This window comes from Arachis hypogaea, chromosome 15 (genome assembly GCF_003086295.3).
Source record: "Arachis hypogaea cultivar Tifrunner chromosome 15, arahy.Tifrunner.gnm2.J5K5, whole genome shotgun sequence".
NCBI classification, from domain to species: domain Eukaryota; kingdom Viridiplantae; phylum Streptophyta; class Magnoliopsida; order Fabales; family Fabaceae; genus Arachis; species Arachis hypogaea.
In genome coordinates this window covers 75,085,977-75,107,384 of record NC_092050.1, presented here as the reverse complement: position 1 = coordinate 75,107,384, position 21,408 = coordinate 75,085,977, and positions in this window count along the sequence as shown.

Here is a 21,408-nt window from a genome sequence, read left to right as displayed (position 1 = left end):
TAAAAACCATAGAAAACCAAAAAATCCTAGAAAACTTTAAAAACCTATTGAAAATCCTAGAAAACCCTAAAAAACCCTAAAAACCCTAGAAAATCCTAAAACCCCTTAAAAACCATAGAAATCTATAAAAAATCCTAGAAATTCTGAAAGACCCTAGAAAACCATAAAAACCCCAAAAATCCTAGAAAACCCTAAAAAATCCTAGAAAACTTTACAAAACTCTGGAAAACACTAGTAAACCCTAGCAAATCCTAAATAACTCCAAAAACCATAGAAAACTATAAAAACCAGAGAAAACAATAAAAAAACCTTAAAAAGCACTAGAAATCCTGGAAAACCCTAAAAAAACCTAAAAATCCTAGAAAACAAAAAACCCTAAATATCCTAGAAAACCCTAAAAACCATAAAAATCCTAAGAAACCATAAAAATTCTAGAAAACCCTATACCCTAGAAATCCTAAAAGACCCTAAAAAACCCTAAAAAGCACTGGAAATCCTAGAAAACCCTAGAAAACCAAAAAAAAAACCGAAATACCCAAATAAAACCGTAAAAAACCCTAAAAATCTTAGCAAACAATAAAAATCATAGAAAACTTTAAAACCCTAAAAATCCTAGAAAACCCTAAAAAAGGTAAAAATCCTAGAAAACTTTAAAAAATTCTAGAAAACCCTAAAACACCAGAAAACCATAAAAACCCAAAAAACGCTAAATTTTTTCAAGGGTTTTCTATAGTTTTTTAAAGTTTATTAGGGTTCTCTAGGATTTCTAGGGTTTTCTTTATGATTTTATTGGGTTTTTAGGATTTTTAGGGTTTTCTTTATGATTTTAGGATATTTTAGGGTTTTCAAGGATTTTAAAGGTTTTTTAGAGTTTTCTAGGGTTTTTAGCGTTTTTAGAGTTTTCTAGTGTTTTTCAGGTTTTTTTTTTGGGTTTTTAAGGTTTTCTAGGTTTTTTTAATGTTTTCCATAGTTTTCTATAATTTTTTTAAGTTTTCTAGGATTTTTATGGTTTTATAGGGTTTTCTAGTGTTTTTTAGGATTTTCTTTGGGGGTTTTTTAGTTTTTTAAGGGTTTTCAAGGGCTTTTAGGGTTTTTAAGATTTTTAAGATATTCTAGGGTTTTAGAGTTTTTTAGCGTTTTCTAGGGTTTTTTGGGTTTTTTTAGGGTTTTAGGATTTTTTAGGGTTTTTAGGTATTTTTAGGGATTTCTAGGATTTTCTAGAGTTTTTTAAAGTTTTCTAGGATTTTTTTGGTCTTCTATGGTTTTTAGGGTTTTTTATGGTTTTCTAGGACTTTTAGGGTATTTTAGAGTTTTTTAGGGTTTCTAGGATTTTTAGGGTTTTTGTGAGTTTTCTAGGTTTTTTAGGGTATTTAGGGTTTTCTACGGTTTTTAGGATTTTTTTAGGATTTTCTGGGGTTTTTATTATTTTTTAGGGTTTTCTAGAGTTTTTTATTGTTTTCGAGAATCTTTATGGTTTTCTACGGTTTTTTAGGGTTTTCTAGGGTTTTTAGGATTTTTTAGGGTTTGCTAATGTTTTTCAGGGTTTTTTTAGGGTTTTTAGGGTTTTTTAGGGTTTTTAGGGTTTCTATGGTTTCCTAGGGTTTTTAGGGTTTTTTAGAGTTTTCTAATGTTCTTCAGTGTTTTCTTGGGTTTTCTAGGATTTTCTAGGGTTTTTAAGGTTTTTAGGGTTCTCTAGGGTTTTTTAGGATTTTTAGGGTTTTTAGGGTTTTCTAGATTTTTAGGGTTTTCTAGGGTTTTCTAGGTTTTTAAGGTTTTTTTGGGTTTTTAAGGTTTTCTAGGTTTTTTAATGTTTTCCATAGTTTTCTATTATTTTTTAAAGTTTTCTAGGAATTTTATGGTTTTTTAGGATTTTCTAGAGTTTTCTCCGATTTTTTATGGTTTTCTAGGGTTTTTTAAAGTTTTCTAAGATTTTTTTTTCTTTTCTTGGGCTTTTAGGATTTTTTTTAGGGTATTCTGTGTTTTTAGGGATTTTTTATGGTTTTCGAGGCTTTTTTAAGGTTTTGTAGGATTTTTCGAGCTTTTAGGATTTTTTAGGATTTTTAGGGTTTTTTGGGTTTTTTAGGATTTTCTAGGCTTTTCTAGACTTTTTTAAAGTTTTGTAGGATTTTTTTGGTTTTCTAGGGTTTTTACGGTTTTTTTTTGTTTTCTAGGATTTTTTATTGTTTTCAATGATTTTTTGGGTTTTTTAGGGTTTTCTAAGATTTTTAGGATTTTTTCGGGTTTTCTAGAGTTTTTTAAAGTTTTCTACGTTTTTTATGGTTATCTTCGGGATTTTAGGGTTTTTTAGGGTTTTCTAGGGTTTTTATTATTTTTTAAGGTTTTCTAGGGTTTTAAGGTTTTCTTGGGTTTTTTAGGGTTCTCTAGGATTTTTAGGGTTTTTTAGGGTTTTCTAGGTTTTTTAGGGTTTTTAGGGTTTTCTAGGGTGTTTAAGCTTTTCTAGGGTTTTTAGGGTTTTCTAGGTTTTCTAAGATTTTTAGGGTTTTTTAGGTTTCTAGTGTTTTTAGGGTTTTCTAGGGTTTCTATGGTTTTCTACGGTTTTTAGGGTTTTCTAGGTTTTCTAGGATTTTTAGGGTTTTCTAGGGTTTTTAAGGTTTTCTAGTGTTTTTAGGGTTTTCTAGGGTTTCTATGGTTTTCTAGGGCTTTTATGGTATTCTGTGTTTTTAGGGTTTTTTTATGGTTTTCGAGCCTTTTTAAAGGTTTTGTAGGATTTTTCAGGGTTTTAGGATTTCTTTTAGGATTTTCTAAGGTTTTTTTGGGTTTTTTAGGGTTTTCTAGGCTTTTCTAGCATTTTTTAAAGATTTCTAGGATTTTTTTTTGTTTTCTGGGGTTTTTAAGGTTTTTTTTTTTGTTTTCTAGGATTTTTTAGGGTTTTCAAGGATTTTTTGGGTTTTTTAGGATTTTCTAAGATTTTTAGGATTTTTTCGGGTTTTCTAGAGTTTTTTAAAGTTTTCTACGTTTTTTATGGTTTTCTTCGGGATTTTAGGGTTTTTTAGGGTTTTCTAGGGTTTTTATTACTTTTTAAGGTTTTCTAGGGTTTTAAGGTTTTCTTGGGTTTTTTAGGGTTCTCTAGGATTTTTAGGGTTTTTTAGGGTTTTCTAGGTTTTTTAGGGTTTTTAGGGTTTTCTAGGGTGTTTAAGCTTTTCTAGGGTTTTTAGGGTTTTCTAGGTTTTCTAAGATTTTTAGGGTTTTTTAGGTTTCTAGTGTTTTTAGGGTTTTCTAGGGTTTCTATGGTTTTCTAGGGTTTTTAGGGTTTTTAGGGTTTTCTAGGTTTTCTAGGATTTTTAGGGTTTTCTAGGGTTTTTAAGGTTTTCTAGTGTTTTTAGGGTTTTCTAGGGTTTCTATGGTTTTCTAGGGCTTTTATGGTATTCTGTGTTTTTAGGGTTTTTTTTATGGTTTTCGAGCCTTTTTAAAGGTTTTGTAGGATTTTTCAGGGTTTTAGGATTTCTTTTAGGATTTTCTAAGGTTTTTTTGGGTTTTTTAGGGTTTTCTAGGCTTTTCTAGCATTTTTTAAAGATTTCTAGGATTTTTTTTTGTTTTCTGGGGTTTTTAAGGTTTTTTTTTTGTTTTCTAGGATTTTTTAGGGTTTTCAAGGATTTTTGGGGTTTTTTAGGATTTTCTAAGATTTTTAGGATTTTTAAAATTTTTTAGGGTTTTCTATAGTTTTTTAAAGTTTTCTAGGATTTTTATGGTTTTTTTCGGGATTTTAGGGTTTTTTAGGATTTTTTCGATTTTTAGGGTTTTCTACGGTTTTCAGGGTTTTTTAAGGTTTTCTAGGATTTTTAGGGTTTTTTAGGACTTTCTAAGGTTTTCTAGGGTTTTTTGGTTTTTTTTAGAGTTTTCTAGTATTTTTTAGGGTTTTTTTTGTTTTTAGGATTTTTTTGGGATTTCTAGGATTTTCTAGAGTTTTTTAAAATTTTCTAAGATTTTTTTTGGTTTTTTAGAGTTTTTAGGGTTTTCTAGTATTTTTCAGGATTTTTCAGGATTCTTCAGGGAATTTTCTAGAATTTTGTAGGATTTTTTAGGGAGATCTAGGGTTTTCTAGAGTTTTTTAAAGTTTTCTAGGATTTTTATGGTTTTTAGGATTTCTTTAGGGTTTTCTAGGTTTTTTGGAATTTTTTAGGGATTTCTATGATTTTTAGGATTTTTTTAGGGTTATCTATGGTTCTTTAAAAACCCCTAAAAACCCCTAAAAATCTTAGAAAAACATAAAAAAGCCCTAAAAACTTAAAAAACCTAAAAACCCAACTTTAAAAAACTCTAGAAGGACCAAAAAACCCTAAAACACCTTGAAAACCCTGAAAAACCCTCGAAAACCCTAAAAAACCAAAAACCCTAAAACACTTAGAAAACCATAAAAATCCGAGAAAACTTTAAAAAACTATAGAAAACCTTGGAAAACCCTAAAAAACACTAAAAAGTCCTAAAAAATCCTAAAAATCTTAGAAAACCCTAAAAAAATGCTAAAAATCCTAGAAAACACTAAAAAATACTAAAAAAACCATAAAACACCCTAAAAAACCCTAGAAATTCCAAAAAAAACCCTAAAAACCATAGAAAACCGAAAAAATCCTAGAAAACTTTAAAAACCTATAGAAAATTCTAGAAAACCCTAAAAAACCCTAAAAAACCCTAAAAACCCTAGAAAACCTTAAAAACCATAGAAAACTATAAAAAAAATCTAAAAAATTCTAGAAAATCCTAAAAAATTCTAGAAAATCCTAAAAACGCTACAAAACCCTAGAAAATCTTAAAAATCCTAGAAAACCCTAAAAAACCCTAGAAAACCATAAAAGAACCCTAAAAACCCTTGAAAATCCTAAAAATGCTAGAAAACATGAGAAAAGCCTAAAAACGCTAAAAAATCCTGATAAAAATTAGAAAACTCTAAAAAACTATTAAAACCCTAGAAAACTTTAGAAATCTCTAAAATTCTAGAAAACCCTAAAACACCCAGAAAATGATAAAAAATCCTAGAAAATCCTAACAACCCAAAAAACCCTAAAATTCCTAAACACCCAAGAAAACTCTAAAAAAACCGTAAAAAACCCTATAAACCCTAGAAATACTAAAAAGGCCCTAGAAAACTATAAAAATCCAAAAAAAACCTAGAAAATCCTAAAACATTCTAAAAACCCTAGAAAATCACAAAAATCCCAGAAAACTCTGGAAAACACTAGAAAACCCTAAAAAGCACTAGAAATCATAGAAAACCGTAAAAATCCTAGAAAACCCAAAAAAAAAACGCTAAAAATCCTAGAAAACCATAAAAAAATCCTTAAAAACCTTAGAAAACAATAAAAATCATAGAAAACTTTAAAAAACCCCAAAAACCCTAGAATACCCTAAAAAATTGTAGAAACCCCAGAAAATCCTAAAAATCCTACAAAACACTAAAAATCCTAGAAACCCTACAAAACCATAAAAAACCCTAGAAAACCCTAAAAATTCTAGAAAACTCTAAAAAACCCTAGAAAATCATAAAAATCCCTAAAAAACCTAAAAACCCTAAAAAATCCTATAAAATTTTAAAAACCCAAGAAAACCCTAAAAACAATAAAAAACTCTAGAAAACCCTAAAAAATCTTAAGAAACCCTAGAAAACGCTAAAAAACCATAAAAATCCTAGAAAACCCTAGCAAAACTCCAAAAAAATCCTAAAAAACCACTAGAAAATTCTAGAAAACGCTAAAACCCCGAAAAAGTACTAGAAAACCCTAAAAATCCTAAAACACCTAGAAAACCCTAAAACCCTGAAAAACCATAGCAAACCCTATGAAACGCTAAAAATCCTAGAAAACCCTTAAAACCCTAAAAACTCCTAGAAATCCCTAAAAATCCAAGAAAACCTTAAAAATCCTAGAAAACCCAAAAAAATCCTAGAAAACCCTAAAAAATCCTAGAAAACCATAAAAATCCCTAAAAAACCAAAAAAATCCAAAGAAATTCTAAAAATCCTAGAAAATCCTTAAAAGCCTAAAAAACTCTAGAAAACCTTAAAAATCCTAAAAAATCCTGAGAAACCCTAGAATGCCTAGAAAACCATAAAAATCCTAGAAAACCCTAAAAAAATCTAAAAAATCCTGAGAAATCGCAGAAAACTCTAATAAACCCTAGAAAAATCTAAAAAATCATAAAAACGCTAAAAACCCTAAAAAAAACCTTAGAAAACCCTAAAAACCCTAAAAAATCCTAAGAGACCCTAGAAAACTCTAAAAAAATCATAAAAATACTAGAAAAAAAACCCTAGAAAACTGTAAAAAACCCTTAAAACCCTAGAAAACCCTAAAAAAGCATAAAATTCCCAGAGAACCCTAAAACCCTAGAAAACCTTAAAAAACACTAAAAACCCTAGAAAACTATAAAAATTCTAGAAATCCTAGAAAACACTAAAAAACCCTAAAAATCCTAGAAAACCTTAAAAACCATAAAACACCCTAAAAACCCTAGAAAACCCTAAAAAAAACCCTAAAAACCATAGAAAACCCAAACCCCTTAAAAACCATAGAAATCTATAAAAAATCCTAGAAATTCGAAAAGACCCTAGAAAACCATAAAAACCCCAAAAAATCCTAGAAAACCCTAAAAATCCTAGAAAACTTTACAAAACTCTGGAAAACACTAGAAAACCCTAGCGAATCCTAAATAACTCCAAAAACCATAGAAAACTATAAAAACCAGGGAAAACAATAAAAAACTCTGGAAAACCCTAAAAAGCAATAGAAATCCTGGAAAACGCTAAGAAAACCTAAAAATCCTAGAAAACAAAAAACCCTAAATATCCTAGAAAACCCTAAAAACCATAGAAAATAATAAAAATCATAGAAAACTTTAAAAAACTCTAGAAAACCCAAGAAAACCCTAAAAATCCTAAGAAACCATAAAAATTCTAGAAAACCCTATACCCTAGAAATCCTAAAAGATCCTAGAAACCCATAAAAACCCCTAAAAACCTAGAAAACCGTAAAAATTCTAAAAAACCCTGGAAAACAGTAGAAAACCCTAGAAAACTAAAAAAAAAAACCGAAATACCCAAGAAAATCGTAAAAAAACCCTAAAAATCTTAGCAATCAATAAAAATCATAGAAAAATTTAAAAAACTCTAGAAAACCGTAGAGAACCCAAAAAAATCATAGAAAACCCTAAAAATCATAGAAAACAATAAAAACCCTAAAATCCTAGAAAACCCTAAAAAAGGTAAAAATCCTAGAAAACTTTAAAAAATTCTAGAAAACCCTAAAACCCCAGAAAACCATAAAAACCCAAAAAACGCTAAAGTTTTTCAAGGGTTTTCTATAGTTTTTTAAAGTTTATTAGGGTTCTCTAGGATTTCTAGGGTTTTCTTTATGATTTTCTTGGGTTTTTAGGATTTTAAGGGTTTTCATTATGATTTTAGGATATTTTAGGGTTTTCAATGGAGTTTAGGATTTTGCAGGATTTTTAAGGTTTTTTAGAATTTTCTAGGGTTTTTAGCGTTTTTAGAGTTTTCTAGTGTTTTTCAGGTTTTTTTTTGGGTTTTTAAAGTTTTCTAGGATTTTTATGGTTTTGTAGGGTTTTCTAGTGTTTTTTAGGATTTTCTTTGGGGCTTTTTTAGTTTTTTAAGGGTTTTCAAGGGTTTTTAGGGTTTTTAAGATTTTTAGGGTTTTTAGAGTTTTTTAGCGTTTTCTAGGGTGTTTCGGGTTTTTTAGGGTTTTTTAGGGTTTTCTAGGATTTTCTAGAGTTTTTTAAAGTTTTCTAGGATTTTATTGGTCTTCTATAGTTTGTAGGGTTTTTTTATGGTTTTCTAGGACTTTTAGGGTATTTTAGAGTTTTTTAGGGTTTCTAGGATTTTTAGGGTTTTTGTGAATTTTCTAGGTTTTTTCAGGGTTTTTTTTAGGGTATTTAGGGTTTTCTACGGTTTTTAGGATTTTTTTAAGATTTTCTGGGGTTTTTATTATTTTTTAGGGTTTTGTAGAGTTTTTTATAATTTTTGAGAATCTTTATGGTTTTCTACGGTTTTTTAGGGTTTTCTAGGGTTTTTAGGATTTTTTAGGGTTTGTTAATTTTTTTTAGGGTTTTTAGGGTTTTCTAGGGTTTTTAAGGTTTCCTAGGGTCTCTATGGTTTCCTAGGGCTTTTAGAGTTTTTTAGAGTTTTCTAGTGTTCTTCAGGGTTTTCTTGAGTTTTCTAGGATTTTCTAGGGTTTTTAAGGTTTTTAGGGTTTTCTAGGGTTTTTTAGGATTTTTAGGGTTTTCTAGAAAACTCTAAAAAATTCTAAAAACCCTAGAAAACTCAAAAAACCCTAAAAACCCTAGAAAACCCTAAAAATGCACAAAATTCCTAGAAAACCCTAAAAACCTAGAAAACCCTAAAATACTAGAAAACCCTAAGAACCCATAAAAATCCTAGAAAAGCCTAAAAACCCATAGAAAGCCATAAAAGAACCCTAAAAACCCAAAAAACACTGAAAAACCCTATAAAACTCTAAAGGATCCGAAAAACCCTACAAAATCTTAGAAAACTCTAAAAATAACCCTTAAATCCCTAGAAAATCCTATATACCCTAGAAATCCTAAAAGACCCTAGAAAACCCAAAAAAAAATCCTAAAAACCCTAGAAAACCATAAAAATCCTAGAAAACTTCACAAAACTCTGGAAAACACTAGAAAACCCTAACAAATCCTAAATAACCCTAAAAACCATAGAAAACTATAAAAACCAGAGAAAACCATAAAAAACCCTAGGGTTTTTAGAGGTTTGCTGTGTTTTTTGGGTTTTCTTGGTTTTGTTTTTTAGGATTTTGAGAGTTTTTTCCAATTTTCTATGGTTTTCTAGGGTTTTTAGGGTTTTCTTGGATTTTCTAGAGTTTTTTAAAGTTTTCTAGGATTTTTTTGCTTTTCTAGGGCTTTTAGGGTTTTTTAGAGTATTCTGTGTTTGAGTAAAGTATCGTTTTTGTCCCCAACGTTTGGGGTAAATCCTATTTGTGTCCCTAACGTTTAAGTCGTCCTATTTGTATCCCTAACGTTTGTAAAAGTGATTCAATATTTTCCTGCCGTCAATTACACTTCATGAACACTTTAGTTTGAGTTTTAAAAATCTTTTCCTGAGGTTAGAATACAAATGTCTAAGATAGAATCGATGATTTACTCTGAAAAATAGCTCATCGAAAGTTGAAACTAATTCCTACAACATTTACATAATTCACTTTTCAAGGGAGATAATTGAATCTAAACACAAATAGTGGGTATAATATTAAAGTTGAACACATCCAAGTGAGAATGAATACATCCAAATAAAAATAATTGAAAAATATAATTTGATTTGTTAGTAGGATAACATTGAATCAATTTTATAAACGTTAAGGATACAAATAGGACGATTTAAACATTAGGGACACAAATAGGACTTACCCCAACCGTTGAGGACAAAAACGATACTTTACTCTTCTGTGTTTTTAGGGTTTTTTTTAATGGTTTTTTAGGCTTTTTTAAGGTTTTGTAGGATTTTTCGTGCTTTTAGGATTTTTTTTTTTTAGGGTTTTCTATGGTTTTTTAGGATTTTCTAAGGCTTTTAGGGTTTTTTTTTTGTTTTCTTGGATTTTTTAGGGTTGCAAAGGATTTTTGGGGATTTTTAGGGTTTTCTAAGATTTTAAGGATTTTTAGGGTTTTTCAGGATTTTAAAATTTTTTAGGGTTTTCTAGGATTTTTATGGTTTTTTTTTTCGGGATTTTAGAATTTTTTTAGGGTTTTCTAGGATTTTTACGGTTTTTAGGGTTTTCTACGGTTTTTAGGATTTTTTAGAATTTTCTAGGCTTTTTAGGGTTTTTTAGAGTTTTCTAGGGTTTTTAGGCTTTTTTAGTGTTTTCTAGTATTTTTTCAGGGATTTTTGGGTTTTTAGAATTTTCTAAGGTTTTAGGATTTTTTTGGGATTTCTAGGATTTTCTAGAGTTTTTTAAAATTTTCTAGGATTTTGATGGTTTTCCAGGGTTTTTAGGGTTTTCTAGTATTTTTCAGGATTTTTTTTTGCGTTTTAGGGTTTTTTATGGTTTTCCAGAATTTTTAGGTTTCTTCAGTGTTTTCTAGTGTTCTTCAGTGTTTTCTTGGGTTTTTCTAGGGTTTTTTAGGAGTTTTTTTTAGGTTTTTTAGGGTTTTCAAAGATTTTTATGGTTTTTTAGGATTTTTTAGGTTATCTAGGGTTTTTAGGACTTTTTATGATTTTTTAGGGTATTTTTTTGGGATTTTCATGATTTTTTTCGGGATTTCTTTTTAGGGTTTTCTAGGGATCTTTAAAGTTTTCTAGGATTTTTAAGCTTTTTTCTCTAACATTTAGGGTTTTCTAAGAAATCCTAGAAAACCCTAAAAACCCATGAAAATCTTAGAAAATCCTAAAAACTCTAGAAAAACTTAAAAAACCTAAAAACCCTAGAAAACTTTAAAAAACTCTAGAAAACCAAAAAACCCTAAAACACCTAGAAAACCCTGAAAAACCCTCGAAAACCCTAAAAAACCAAAAAAATCCTAGAAAACCCTAAAAATTCTAGAAAACCTAAAAAAATCATAAAAACTATGGAAAACCATAAAAATCCTAGAAAACTTTAAAAAGTTCGAGAAAATCCTAAAAAACCCTAAACCCAAGAAAACTCTAAAAAATTCTAAAAAGGCTAGAAAACCCTAAAAACCGTTAAAAATCCTAGAAGACTATAAAAAATTCTAGAAATAGTGGAAAACCATAGAAAACTCTATAAATTCCTGAAAATCCTAGAAAACCCTAAAAAACCTTAAAATTTCTTGAAAATCCTAGAAAACCGTAAAAATCCTTAAAAATCCTAGAAAACTATAAAAATCCTAATATACTAGAAAACACTAAAAAAATCCTGAAAATCCTAGAAACCCTAGAAAATCTTAGAAAACTCTAAAAATCCTAGAAAATCCTAAAAACCCCTAAAATTTCTAGAAAACCCTCAAAAACCATAAAAAACCCCAAAAACCCCAAAAAACTTAAAACCATAGAAAACCATAAAAACCCTAAAAGAAAACCCTAAAAAACCATAAAACCCTAGAAAACAATAAAAATCCTAGAAAAATTTTAAAAAACTCTGGAAAACCCTAGAAAAGCCTAAAAAGCCCTAAAACACCTAGAAAACCCTGAAAAGCCCTAGAAAACCCTAAAAATCCCTAGAAAATCCTAAAAAACCTAAAAAATCCTAAAAATCCTAAAACCCCTAGAAAACCCTACAAAATCCTAAAAACCCTAGAAAACTTTTAAACATTGAGAAAATTCCAGAAAACCCTAGAAAACCATAAAAACCCTAGAAAATCCTAACAACCCAAAAAATCCTAGAAATCCTAGAAAACTATAGAAACCCCTAGAAATTTCTAAAAAACCTAAAAAATCCTAAAAACCCTAAAAAAACCTAAAAATCTCTAAAAGACCCTAAAAATTCTAGAAAACTCTAGAAAATCATAAAACCCAAAAAGAATCCTGAAAAACCCTAGAAAACCCTATAAAATCCTAAAAACCCTAGAAAACTCTAAAAAATGCTAAAAATCCTAGCAAATTCTAAAAAAGCATAAAATTTCTAGAAAAGCCTAAAGATCCTAGAAAACCATAAAAACCCTGGAAAATCTTAAAATTCCTAGAAAACCCCTAAAAATCCTAGAATACCCAAAAACACCCTAGAAAACCATAAAACCCCCCAAAAACCCTAGAAAATCCTAAAAAACCTAAAAACCCTAGAAACATTTAAAAAACTCTAGAAAACTCTAGAAAACCCTAAAAAAACCCTAAAACACCTAGAAAACCCTAAAAAAACCATAAAAATCCTAAAAACCTTAGAAAACCCTAAAAATCCAAGAAAACCCTAAAAACCCTAGAAATCCCTTAAAAGCCCTAGAAAAACCATCAAAAATCCAGAAAACCCTCAAAAACGTTAGAAAACTATAAAAAATTCTAAAAAACCTAGAAAACATTAGAAAACTCTAAAAACCCTAAAAACCCTAGAAAATCCTATAAATTCTAGAAATCCTAAAAAACCTTAGAAAACCATAAAACCCCTAAAAACCGAAGAAACCCAAAAATATCCTAGAAAACTAAAATCCTAGAAAATCCTAAAAAACCATAAAAACCCTAGGAAACTCTTAAAAACCCTAAAAAACCATAAAATTCCTAGAAAACTCTAAAAAACCCTAAAAACCCAAAAAAATCCTGAAAAACCCTAGAAAACTCTAATAAATCCTAAAACCCTAGAAAACTCTAAAAAAAACCATAAAAATCCTAGAAAAACCCTAAAAACCATAGATGACCGAAAAAATCCTAGAAAAATTTTAAAAACCTATAAACGCTAAATAATCCTGATAAACCTTAGAAAACTCTAAAAAACCCTAAAAATCCTAGAAAACTCTAGAAAACCCTAAAAACCCAAAAAAGCATAAAATTCCTGGAAAACCCTAAAAACCTAGAAAACCCTAGAAACCCTAGAAAACATAAAATCCTAGAAAATCCTAATATCCTAAAAAACCCTACAAAATCCTAAAATCCCTAGAAAACTATAGAAATCCTAGAAAACTTTTAAAAACTAGAGAATATCCTCGAAAACCCTAAAAACCCAAAAAACCCTGAAAAACCCTATAAAACTCTAAAAGATCCTAAAAACAATAGAAAAGGCTAGAAAACTCTCAAAAAACCCTAAAATCCCTAGAAAACCCTATAAACCCTAGAAATCCTAAAACACGCTAGAAGACCATAAAAAACCTAGAAAACTTTAAAAAACTCTGGAAAACACTAGAAAACCTTAAAAAATCCTAGAAAACTCTAAAAAGCACTAGAAATCCAAGAAAACCTTTAAAAAACCCCTAAAAATCCTAGAAAACCAAAATTACCAAAAAAATCGTAGAAAACCCTAAAAAAATACCCTAGAAAATTCTAGAAAACTCTAAAAAAACCCGTAAAAACCCTAGAAAAGCTAAAAATCCTTGAAAACTTTAAAAAATTCTAAAAAACCCTAAAACGCCAGAAAAGCATAAAAATCACAATAATGGTAAATTATTTCAAGGGTTTTTAAGATTTTTAAGATTTTTTAGGATTTTTTAGGGTTTTCTATGGTTTTTAGGGTTTTGCAGGAGTTTTAGGGTTTTTTAGAGTTTTCTAGGGTTTTTAGGATTTTTAGGGTTTTTTAGAGTTTTCTAGTATTTTTTAGGGTTTTTTTTGGGTTTTTAAGGTTTTCTAGGTTTTTTAGGGTTTTGCAGGGTTTTCTAGGATTTTTGGAGTTTTTAGAGTTTTTTTTATAGTTTTCTACATTTTTTCAGAGTTTTTTAGGGTATTTAGAGTTTTCTAGGGTATTTAGGATTTTTTAGAGTTTTTTAATATTTTCTAGGATTTTTTTTCTATGGTATTTAGGGTGTTTTTGAGTTTTCTAGGATTTTCAGGATTTTTTAGAGTTTTCTAGGATTGTTAGGGTGTTTTTAGAGTTTTCTAGGTTTTTTCAGGGTTTTTTTAGGATATTTAGGGTTTTCTAGTGTTTCTAGGATTTTTTTGGATTTTTTTGGGTTTTTAGGTATTTTCATGGTTTTTAGGGTATTTTTATGGTTTTTAGGGATTTTTTAGGGTTTTCTAGGATCTTTGGGAATTTTTAGGATTCTCTAGGATTTTTTGGTTTTTTAGGATTTTCTAGAGTTTTTTATAGTTTTCGACAATCTTTATGGTTTTCTACGGTTTTTTAGGGTTTTCTAGGGTTTCCTAGCGTTTTCTATAGTTTTTTTAAGTTTTCTAGGATTTTTATGGTTTTCTAGTGTTTTTCAGGGTTTTTTTTGGGTTTTTAGGGTTTATTAGGGTTTTCTAGGGTTTTTAGGATTTTTTAGGGTTTTCTAGAGTTTTTAGGATTTGTTAAGGTTTTTAGTGTCTTCTAGGGTTTTTAAGGTTTTCTAGGGTTTTTATGGTTTTCTAGGGGTTTTTTGGACTTTCTAGTATGTTTCAGGATTTTTTGGGTTTTTAGGATTTTTTTAGGATTTTTTAGGGATTTAAAGTATTTTAGAGTTTTCTAGTGTTCTTCAGGGTTTTCTTGATTTTTCTAGGGTTTTCTATTGTTTTCTAGGATTTATAGGGTTTTTAAGGTTTTTTAGGGTTCTCTGGGGTTTTTAGGATTTTTTTGGGTTTTTATGGTTTTCAAGGGTTTCTAAGGTTTTCTAGGGTTTTTAGGATTTTCTACGGTTTTTATGATTTTCTAGTGTTTTTCTGGGTTTTTTTTTGGTTTTCTAGGGTTTTTTAGGGTTATTATGGTTTTTAAGGTTTTCGAGGATTTTTAGAGTTTTTTTAGGGTTTTCTAGGGTTTTTAGGATTTTTTTTTGGGTTTTTTAGGATTTTTCAGGGTTTTTAGGGTTTTTTAGGGTTCTTTAGGTTTTCTAGGATTTTTAAGATTTTTAGGGTTTTCTAGAATTTTTATGGTTTTCTAGGGTTTCTAGGGGTTTGTAGGGTTTTTAGGATCGTTTTAGAGTTTTCTAGCGGTTTTCAGAGTTTTTTAGGATTTTTAGAGTTTTTTCTGATTTTCTATGATTTTTTTAAGGTTTTCTTGGGTTTTCTACAATTTTTTAAGTTTTCTAGGATTTGTTTGCTTTCCTAGGGCTTTTAGAGTTTTTTTGGGTATTCTGTGTTTTTAGGATTTTTTATGGTTTTCGAGGCTTTTTTAGGGTTTTGTAGGATTTTTAGGGCTTTTAGGATTGTTTTAGGGTTTTTAGGATTTTTTAGGGTTTTCTAGGCATTTTTAGAGTTTTTAAAGTTTTCTAAATTTTTTTTTAGTTTTCTAGGGTTTTTAGGGATTTTTCTTTTGTTTTCTAGGATTTTTTAGGGTTTTCTACGATTTTTAGAGTTATTTAGGGTTTTCTAAGGTTTTTGGGGTTTTTTTTAGGCTTTTTAGGATTTTTTAGAGTTTTCTAGGATTTTTAAGGCTTTTTGGAGTTTTCTAGTGTTTTTTCAGGGTTTTTTGGGTGTTTAGCGTTTTCTAAGGTTTTTAAGATTTTTTTTTGGGATTTCTAGGATTTTCTAGAGTTTTTTAAAATTTTCTAGGATTTTTATCATTTTCTAGGGTTTTTAGGGTTTTCTAGTAATTTTTAGGGTTAAGTACTGAAATCGTCCCTAAGGTAAGTGGCGAAAATCAAATTCGTCCCCGACGTTTTTTTGCTATTAAAATCATCCCGAACGTTTAGAAACACTTTAAAATCATCCTTTCCCAAATTTTTGGACCAAAATACCCTCATCATCATCATTCTCCTCTTCACCTTCATCACCCCACCATCACCACCACCACCACCACCACCACAGACACAAACACAAACACCAACACCTTAACCCCACTCCGGTAACCCCCCACCCCTCACCGCCCCCCCCCCCTCACCCACTCCCTCACCGTAAACCCCCACCCCTCACCCCCTCCACCCCCTCATCCCCCACCCCTCACCCACTCCCTCACCCCCTCACTGTAACCCTCCACCCCCTACCCCTCACCGCCTCTCCCTCACCCACTCTCTCACCCCCTCACCCCTACCCCTCACCCTCTCACTGTAACCCTCCACCCCCTCACCCCCTACCTCTCACCGCCTCTCCTTCACCCACTCCCTCACCCCTCACTGTAATACCTCCCCCCCACCCCCTTTCTCATGCCCCTCTCTTCATGTTCATCATCATCATCAACAGAAAATTCAAATATGCACAACAAATTTTACAAAAAATTCAGTCCACAGATTCAACAAATTCAGTTCACAGAAGAAAAAGAAAAAGAAGAAGAAGAAGCGGTGTGCGGTGCGGTGCGGCGGTGAGGGGGTGAGGCGGCGGCGGTGAAGGGGTGAGGGGGCGACGGTGATGGGGGTGAGGGAGTGGGAACTGATGATGATGACGATGATGATGATGATGATGATGGGATGGGATCGGATTTGGGGGTGGGGTTTGTGGGTGGGTGTAGGAGGAAGGGAAATTGGGTGGTTGGGGGGGAGAGAGAAGCGAAGAGATGCTGATGGGTGAGGGTGGGGGTAGGGTTTTTTTTTATTTTTATTAATAGTCAAGGGTATTTTTGTCCAAAAATTCGGGAAAGGATGATTTTAAAGTGTTTCTGAACGTTCGGGATGATTTTAATAGCAAAAAAACGTCGGGGACGAATTTGATTTTCGCCACTTACCTTAGGGACGATTTCAGTACTTAACCCTAATTTTTAAGAATTTTTTTGGATTTTTAGGGTTTTTCCAGGGTTTTTAGAGTTTTCTAGTACTCTTTAGGACCTTCTAGGGTTTCTAGGATTTTTGGAGTTTTTTAAGGATTTCTATGATTTTTTGGAGTTTTCTAGGGTTTTCAAGATTTATTTTTAGGGTTTTCTAGAGGAATTTAAAATTTTCTGGGATTTTTATGCTTTTTTAGGACATTTAGGGTTTTCTAAAAAATCCTGGAAAACCCTAAAAACCCTAGAAAATTTTAAAAAACTCTAGAAAACCAACAAACCCTAAAACACCTAGAAAACCCTTAAAAACCCTCGAAAAACCTAAAAATCTTAGAAAACCTAAAAATCCTAAAAAACCTAAAATCATAAAAATCCTAGAAATCTTAGAAAACTTTAAAAATCTTGAGAAAATCCTAGAAAATCGTAAAAATCCTAAAGAATCCTAAAAAACGCTAGAAAACCATAAAAGACCCTAAAAAAGTCTGGAAACCCCTAAAAACCATAGAAAACTCTAGAAAGCTCTAAAAACCCAAAAAATCCTGAAAACTCTAGAAAACCCTAAAAAAAATCCTAAAACACATAGAAATCCCTGAAAACCCCTAGAAAATCTTAAAAAAATCCTAAAACCCCCTAGAAAATCATATAAACCCTAGAAATCCTAAGTAACCCTAAAAAACCGTAAAATTCCTAGAATACCCTAGAAAACCATAAAAATCCTAGAAAACTCTAAAAAAACTCTAAAAAACCCTAGAAAATCCTAAAAAACACTAAAAAAACCCATAAACACCCTAGAAAACCCTAAAAAACCCTAGAAAACCTAAAAAACCCTAAAAATCCTAGAAAACCATAAAAATCCTAGAAAACATGAAAAAACTTCAAAAAATCCTAGAAAACCCTATAAATTTCTAAAAACCCAAGAAAACCCAAAAAATTCTAGAAAACCCTAAAAAATCCTAGAAAACCATAAAGAACCCTAAACACCCTAGAAAATCCTAAAAACCCAAAGAACACTAAAAAATCCTAGAAAACTCTCAAAAATCCTAAAAACCCTACAAAATCCTAAAAATCCTAGAAAATAATAAAAATCCTATAAAATATTAAAAAACTCGAGAAAACCCTAAAAAACCTGGAAAAGAATAAAAATCCCTAAAATCCCTAGAAAACTCTAGTAAATACTAAAAAACCCTAAAAACTAAACCTTGAAAAACCCTAGAAAACTCTAAAAAATCTTTAAAATCCTAAAAACTCTAGAAAACCCTAGAAAACTCTAAAGACCTCCGTAAAAAAACCTAAACCCTAAACCCTAAACCCTAGAAAATCCAAGAAAAGCCTAGAAAACCCTAAAAAAGCATAAAATTCCTAGAAAACCAAAAAAATCCTAGAAATACCTAAAATTCCTAGAGAAGCCTAAAAACTCCTAAAAATCCTAGAAAATCTTAAAAAAACCCTAGAAAACCATATAAACCCTAGAAATCCTAAAACACCCTAGAAAACCATTAAAACTCCTAAAAACCCTAGAATACCCTAAAAAACCTAAAAACCCTAGAACACCATAAAAATCCTAGAAAACTTTAACAAACTCTAGAAAACCCTAGAAAACCCTAAAAAAACCATAAAAAAAACCATAAAGATTCTAGAAAACCCTAAAAAACCCAGAAAACCGTAAAAATTCTAGAAAACCCTAAAAACCCTAGAAAATTCTAAAAACCCAAAAAACCCTGAAATACCCTAGAAAACCATACAAAATCCTAAAAATCTTAGAAATTAAAAAAATCATAGAAAACTTTAAAATACTCGAAAAAATCCTAGAAAACCCTAAGAAATCCTAGAAACCCAAGAAAATCCTAGAAAATCATAAAAAATCCTAAAAACCCCTAGAAAACTATAAAAATCCCTGAAAACTTTACAAAACTCTGGAAAAGCACTATAAAACTATAGAAAATCCTAGAAAACCATAAAAAACCCTGAAATACGCAAGAAAACTCTAAAAACTCTACAAAATCCTAGAAAACACTAAAAAACCCTATAAACCTTAGAAAACCCAATAAACCCTAGAAATCCTAAAAGATCCTAGAAACTATAAAACCCCGAAAATCCCTAGAAAACCATGAAAACCTTGGAAACCCTAAAAATCCTAGAAAATCCTAGAAAACCATAAAAAAAAAACCCTAAATACCCTAGAAACCCTAAAAACCCTAGAAAACTTTAAAAAACTGTAGAAAACCCTATAAAATGCTAGATAACGCTAAAAATCCTAGAAAACCCTAAAAAAGATTAAAAAAAAACCCTAAAAACCCTAGAAAACTTGAAAAAATTCTAGAAAACACTAAGAATTCCAGAAAACCCCAAAAACCCAAAAACCCCTAAAATTTTTCTATGGTTTTCTATAGTTTTTAAAAGTTTTTCTATATTTTCGAATTTTTAGGCCTTTATTTTAAGTTTTTTTTTTTGTTGTTGTTAGAGTTTATTGAAAAATTTTGATTTACTTTTGGTTTGTTTAGTAGTACTTTTAGGGATTTTAAATTTAAATCAAATCTGATCTAATCCAATAAGATCAAATCTGATTTAAATTAGTTATCTTATCTTATCTTTTAGCTAGTTTGTTTGGGGTGTATTTAAACACCTTCTGGTAAGACAATTTACACAACTTTTGATGAATAAATTTTCAGTTGCTTTTAAGCACGTTTTATTGTGTGAGGAGTGAGGTGAGTGATTTGCTTCGCTTGTTGCATGGAGAAGATTGAGTGATTCAATTTTCATCCCTCTGATCTAGGTTGTCAAAGACAAGTTCTTTGAAGGTCTAGTAGGGAATACCTAGGTTGCTAAGAACAGGTATCTTAGAGGTCTAGTTTTTATGTTTCCGCTGTGTCTTTTTGGGGTATTTATCTTTATGCCAATAAATTCCTTTCGTGATGCCATTCTTTTCTTGTCCCCCTTTCATTAGGATTTTATTACTTTGAATGTATTAATCCCCATTTAAAGTCCCATCAGACACCGTAGAAAATCCTAAAAAACTCTAAAAAATCTTGAAAACCGTAGAAACCCTAAAAAGGATTAAAAATTCTTGAAAACTCTAAAAACCATAGAAAACCCTAAAATCCCTTAAAAACTCTAGAAAACTATAAAAAATCATATAAATCGTAGAAAATCCTAGAAAACCCTAAAAAACCCTAAAAATTCTAGAACCCTAAAAAACCCTAAATACCCGGAAAAATCCTAAAAACCGTAGAAAACTTTAAATACCATAAAAAAACCCTAAAACCCTATATAACCCTAAAACCCTAGAAAACCCTAAAAAACCTTAAAAATTCTTGAAAACCCTAAAAACCAAAATCATAAAAACCCTTGAAAACCATAAAAAACCCTAAATAACCCTAAAATCCTTAAATACCCGGAAAAATCCTAAAAAACCTACAAAATCCTAAAAATTCTAAAAAACCATAAAAATCGTAGAAAACTTTTAAAAACCCAAGAAAATCCTAGAAAACTCTAAAAAGGACTAGAAATCCTAGAAAACCCTAAAAAAAACCCTAGAAAACTTTTAAAAACCCTAAAAAACCCTGAAAAATCCTAGAAAACTCTAAAAAAATCATAAAAATCCTAGAAAACTTTAAAAATCCCTAAGAACTGCAGAAAACCCTAAACCCTAGAAAACCGTAAAAATTCCTAAAAATCCTAGAAAGCCATAAAAATCCTAAAAAACCCTAAAAAGCACTCGAAATCCTAGAAAATCCTAGAAAACCATAATAAACCCTAAATACCCTGGAAAGCCCTAAAAAAAACTATAAAAACCTTATAAACAATAAAAATCATAGAAAACTTTAAAAACTCTAAAAAACCCTAAAAAGCACTAGAAATCCTAAAAAACCCTAAAAAACCTAGAAACCCTTGAAAACCATAAAAAATCCTAAATACCATAGAAAACCGTAAAAAACCCTAAAAATCTTAGAAAACAATAAATATCATAGAAAACTTTTAAAATCTATAGAAAACCCTAGAAAGCCCAAAACAATCCTAGAAAACCCAAGAAACCTCTAAAAATTCTAGAAAATCCTAAAAACTATAGTAAACCATAAAAGCCCTAAAAACCCTAGAAAACCCTAACAATCCAAGAAATCTTTAAAAGATTCTAGAAAATGCTAAAAACCTCTGAAAAGCATAAAAACCCAAAAAACACTAAAGTTTTTATTGTGTTTTCTATAGTTTCTTAAATATTTTTTAGGGTTCTCTAGGGTTTTTTGGGTTTTCTTTATGGTATTCTAGGGTGTTTAGGGTATCCTTGTACTTTTAGTGGTGGTTATGGTTTTCATGGATTTTAAGATTTTTTAGGGTTTTCTATGATTTTTCTTGTGTTTTATAAAGGTTTCTAGAATTTTTATGGTTTTCTAGGGTTTTTAGGGTTTTGCTAGTATTTTTCAGGGTTCTTTTAGGATTTTAGTTTTTTTAGGGTTTCCTAGGACTTTTTGGATTTTTTAGGATTTTTATGCTTTTCTAGGCTTTTTAGAGTTTTTTAGGGGTTTTTAGGTTTTTTTAGGGTTTCTAGGTTTTTCTAGGGTTTTCTAGGATTTTTTGGAATTTTTTCCGGTCTTCAGGGTTTTTTAGGATATTTTGGGTTTTTTAGAAGTTTTAGGATTTTTTAGGGTTTTCTAGGATTTTCTAGAGTTTTTTAAAGTTTTTTAGGATTTTTTAGAAAACCCTAAAAACCATAGAAAACCCTAAAAAACTCTTAAAAACCTAGAAAATCATGAAAAATCCTAGAATACCCTAAAAAAATTCTAAAACACCTAGAAACCCTAAAAATCCTAGGAAACGTAAAAAACTCTAAAAACCCCGAGAAAACCCTAAAACCCTAAAAACCGTAGAAAACCATAAAAATCGTAGAAAACTTTTAAAAATCCTAAAAACACAAGAAAACCCTAAAAACCCTGAAAAATCCTAGAAAACTATAAAAAAAAACCTAGAAACCGTAGAAAACCCTAAAAAACTCTAAAAATCATAAACCGTATAAAATTCTAGAAAACTCTAAAAAATCCTGAAAACCCTAAAAAACCCTAAAAATCCTAAACCGTATAAAACCCTAGAAAACTCTAAAAAACCCTGAAAACCCTATAAAATCCTAAAAAATCCTAGAAAACCCTATAAAATCCTAAAAAACCCTAAAAAACACTAAAGATTCTTGAAAACCCTAAAAACCCTAGAAAATCATAAAAAATCC